Raw genomic sequence first — 5,396 nt, 5'->3', positions numbered from 1 at the left:
CGTACATCCAGCTAAAGGTCGCATGTACGATTAAATCATGCGCGCTGCCACGACACGCTGACGTTTTCGGCTGTGGGCGCGTGAGGAGCGCCAGCATAGCGGCAAGCGCACAGCGCACGAACGCACATTGCATGCGCTGTGTAGGTAAATAGATGTGTCGAAAGGTGGCGATCAACGTGTCACGGTGCTCATTTGACCTCGCACTGCGAGGACTTACGTGGCAGCGGTAGTGCGCACGTGTAAAAAGGAGCGAGCCAGTGCATGCTATGGCAAGCGGCCGTGACCAGGCAAGCATGCATTCAACTGCAGACCTATATGGATAAGGTGGGGGGGGGGGGGGGGGTATTGAAGGCCATCGTGAAAATGTGGAACTGCAAGGACGATTACTACTTAGTATACGGAGCGTATGTTCACGTGAGCAGATATTCATTTCACTTTGTGCTATGATGCATACCCACCCTCTCGAAGCGCTTGCAGGTTACAGCTTGCTACTTTGGTCCCGTCTTATGCCATAGCTCGGTTAGACGATTACTATATGCATGAGCATATCTGGATGATGTCTTTACGACAGCGCCCATGCAAACCACGTATTACGGCAAACCTGTTACAGTATGGCGCAAAGAAAGTAAATGTCGAGAAAAGCGTGAAGAGAAAAAAAGATTGTGTAACGGTAAGCTGGTAGCTAAGCGTGCAGCTGCAAATTTCGCAAAAGACTTGAGAACTATGCACGTATGAGACTCCTCGCTATATAGCGTGAGACTAGTGCGCTTGTAACTGCAGACCCGCTTGTGTATTTCACTCTCTCCGTTAAAGCAATAAGGCACAATTTTTGTTTATTTGCAGATGCCGTTACACAAACAATAGCGCGGGAAAGAAAACAAAGAAGATGCAGATTCAACGCCAATGTTGGTATTTGTGTCAATCGTAGTTTTCGTAAAGCGGTTTAAACTAAATTGTAATACTTTATATACGTGACCAAACCACGGTCGGATTATGAGCCACGTCGTAGTGGACTCCGAATCAGTTTTGACCATCTGGGGTTCTTTAACATGTCCCTAACCCTACGTACACAAGCGGTTTTGCACTTCGCTCCCATCGAAATGCGGCCAACGCGGCGGTGATCGAAATCGCAACCTCAAGCTCAGCAGCACAACACCATTAGCCACTGAGCTACCGCGGCAGGTTCATGAAGCGGTCAATTAGATTCCATATAAAAATGTTCACATTTTGCACCGCGTTTTGCTGCATAGCAATTACGTGCCTGCTTTGCAAGGCGGAAAGCGCAGATACTCCCAGCACGGGACCCAGGCACTCTATTAGATCGGCCCACTTGGCGAGAAACGGACCGATTTGTTGCGAAGAACCACGGAAAAGAAGGCGAAAAATACAGGAATTATGGGCTTTAAAGCGCGTATTTGTTGCAGTGATGATATTTAGGCACCGTCTGTTGTTTCACCGCGTAATTCGGCAGAGAAGAGAGCCAGCAAGCAGCACATCTGTAGAGGCAGTACAGATGACTTTAAATATAAGCCTATTCGTATGCGCGCCGATGGACGCGCCACTGGGGGCGGCCTTGCGCAGAACACTCGTGAAAGGAGCCAGCCGCGTGGCGTAGTTTGCTGCGTCGTTGATCGTGCTTCTCTGCCTCATTCACGTTTTCAGAGTAAAATAAGCAACACCCTTCGCATGTGCGGGGTGCCCAAAGCTTCAAGGAATGTCGAAGAAGAATTGTTGCACGTTGGGGGGCTCAGATACCGGCGAAAACGTGCAGGCGATACGGTTATAATCATTCCTCGCAAAAGCCTAATCAGTGGGAGCAGCGGTAGCAATGGATCGCCGCCGTTCGGCGGGAAATTTCTTGTTTTCATCCCTTCCTTTCTCGTGTCACTGTTTTTTCCACTCGATCATATTTAGATGGGTAAGCGACGAAGTTCGTCTGCAGTGCAGCATGCGGTTTAAAGGCATTTCGTCAAAGTTCTGAATGCCGTTTACCGCTTCTAGTGTTAGTCGCCTCTTTACCGCGTTGCGCTTGCTATGCAGCACGACTGCACGAGCGCATTGTGTTGTTGATAAAGCTACTGAAGCTTGCAAGAACTGAAATTGCTGGTTTTATGCGGCTCGGTAAATCCTCGCACCAGCTGTCGCGCACTTCATGTTTTTACATCTATTTTATGCATGCATGGTTCCGCGTATGTTGAACTGTTGCTAGTTGCTTCACGCGTAACTGTCGTTGATGTTTTGGGGGGTGCGAGGTTTTCACCCTGCCTCGTTTGTAAAGAGTCTAAATTACGCTGTGTGTTATCGGAATGACAACAAGCAAGTGCTGCTTTAAAGCTTCCTTCTTTTCGTCCGAAGGCATCTTAGATATTGTTTATTCAATTTTTTTTGTAGGGCGGATGTGTTCAGAAAATATAGGTAGTGCAGGGCGAGAATTGCTAATAGTTGTTGCACATGGTATTTTTGTTCCATTTTCACTGAAAAGTTCGCGTCACGTTTGGGAAGTCATCACACCTCAAGGTTGTCTGAGTAGACTTACCACGCCGAGTGATTTGTTTGTTTCACAACGTAGTCCCTTTTTACATGTGAATTTTGAGCTCAACTGACTTTTTTCTTATTCTGCTTACGCCGCAGAGGACTAAACCCGACCTTGCCGCCAGCGCTGCATCTACTTTGACTGGCGCTGCTTTGCCTTTAAGTATATCATGTCGCATCTCTCTCTAGTAACATTAAAAAAATTCCTGAAAAGTTGGTCAGACTTTAGCTTTGTACGTTTCCAAGCAGCTTCCTTGGGGAATTTAAAATTGCAAGAACTGCAGCAGGAACGAAAGTTCGTTGGCGTATGCAGCAGAATTGCATCGGCGGTACAGCGCTAACACGGGTTCTTATTAACCCGTGCGTTTGGTGATATTGTTCAATATAGTGTACGCGTTTCCGTCAATAAATTCGCAATTACTCTTCTTGAGGTGACTTTGACTGCATTTATTCGGCGATGTCATGTGCATTCATCGGCAGAAAGATCACAACGGCATGTGCAGACATCGCACAGTGAGGATTTGTTTGAGATATAAGTCTGCATTAACCACGGGTGCTTATTATTGAGATACAGAAGCAGCATTACGGCAAGGGTAGAATTTAAAGAAAACGATCGAGACATCGCATTACTCAACAAAATTTAAGGGCTAGTTAACATGAGCTCCACTTCATGTAAATGGGGTTCATGGCGTTTGTCTGCGGGACGCATCTGGAACGCATGTCGACCGGGTTTTCTCAAACACCGGTAACGTCGCGTTCATACCCGCTCCCACAGAGACCAGCGTGTTCACTACAGTTGTCACCGCAGAAGAACCAGTCTGGTACCCGAACAAAGGAGAAATCGCAGCCGCGAACTTCAGCCATTCTTGCTGCAAATGGTTGCCGTCTGCTACTGCTTTCGAGCGTACTGTTGGAAACGCCCGCTAGGTGGCTATGCCACGTAGGTGGGAACACCTACGTGGCAGTCGCATACTTTTAAGATTTGGCTCAAGTTACGTGAAACACCCGGTATTCGCCCAGGCGGCAGATCACGCACACGACGGCTCATCCAGCGCACCCCATTCTCCCGGCGCCTCTGATGTCCTTGTTTCATCTCTTTCTACCATATTCCTTGTCCTCGTCGGGACATTCTGTCTGTGCAAGAAATCTCGCTTGGTCGCTTCACTCACCATCCAGCTGATTCGCACAGGAGTCCATTTTTCCATTCACAGAAGACGCCTGTCTTGTGTCGAAGAAATGAAAAGAAACGTAACATATAGCCATCTGTGTTCTGAAGAGATCGTGCATAACGCTTCTCTCCCCTTGCGCCCCTTCCCCCTACACACACGTTTACGCAAACACGACCACGCACGCACGAACACACGCACGCTCGAAATATTGCACAATAGCGGGGTGTTGGAAATAGGGGACCCAATGTTAGGGGAAGCTATTATTGGCTGAGCAAAAGTACGAAAGAGTACAAGAGTTCTGCGCATGTGCAGCCTCGTTGATGCTATTCTTGATTTTTGGATTATCTTCTGGGCACACTGCTCTCTGATCCCATCCGATTATCTGGCTACGAATCAATTACGTCCTCGAACAACAAAGATAGTAGCGAGGTCGTCGTCTTCATTCCCCGTGAGCTTACTTACGTCTACGTCGTCCAGCCTGCGCAACCTCATGACCATAATCAGTATGCCTACGGAAGCTTTAGCTTGCGCCCAACTCCGATGTGGCCTATTCAAGTACATGTAAGACGCAAAAACGCTTTTGTGAGATAACCCCACACCGATTTTAATGAAATTTGTTGCATTTGAGAGAGAAAGTTAAATTCTAGTGACTGTTGGAAGCGGAATTTCAAAATAGGGCCTGAATTTTGTTGAAAGAATTTTAAAGGATTCGAAAGTTCGAAAGAAATAGACGCACGAGGTTTATAAATTAATAGATCTGCGTCAAGAACAGATAGCGCGGTTCTGTAAAAGGTATCCATTATATCATTCAAAGCAGAGAAACTCTATATGTAAATTTACATCTTCGGTGAATTTGTTACGTTGTGTGCAAGGGTTCTGCGAGAGCTCTATTTTCATAGTACTGAATTTTTTAGATTCATGCGTAACATATCAGTTTTGTCCATCTTAGATGTACTACCATATACAATTCACAGAATTGTGATACAATTCTTCCTTGCTGAGTTAGTTATAAGCTTGATAGTTTCGTTTTCTGAAAATTTTCGATTTTTGCAAACTTTCAATAAAAAATTGATGAGCTAAATAAAAACTTCGAAACCAACATTCACTAGATTTTAAGTTCTTCTTTTAAATGCAACACACCTCGTCAAATTTGATGCAGTGGTTGCCGAGAAAAACGAATTCACCTTTTACATGTATAGAAGGACCCGAGCTAAAGCTTCCTCTTAAGATCGACAGGATGTCTACACTCATCCGCCTAACGTACTACAAAGAATAGAATGGACTGTATTTAAAAACATACCGGGGGACGCTTGTCATAAAGGTTTGTCCTCTGTACCGCAAGAAGCTATTAAAGAAGCGGCACAGACTGCTATGCGCACGTTCATGTGCTCGCCGAATAACTCGCACTTCCACCTGGAGCTACAGCGACCTCGCGCGATTTGTCGTCGCGCCGAACTAAGATACCGACGCACGAAGTCCATCCATGATCTAAGGTCAGCCCACCGCACTCAGAAGAAGACAATGGATAAACTGGAATGCGAGTGATGGAGAAAATATTGAGAATCCCTTGACCCCCGTAAAAAATTGTCTCAAATATGGAGAACTGTGACAGGCCTACGTTCTGTTCCGGAACAACGCTTCCCATTGAAAACCCTAGCGCTCTTCCAACGCTGACAAGACCTCGACGTAGCGGAT

The sequence above is a fragment of the Dermacentor variabilis genome, chromosome 4 (assembly GCF_050947875.1).
Source record: "Dermacentor variabilis isolate Ectoservices chromosome 4, ASM5094787v1, whole genome shotgun sequence".
In the NCBI taxonomy this organism is placed as follows: Eukaryota; Metazoa; Arthropoda; class Arachnida; order Ixodida; family Ixodidae; genus Dermacentor; species Dermacentor variabilis.
Note: the sequence above shows the minus strand (reverse complement) of the source record.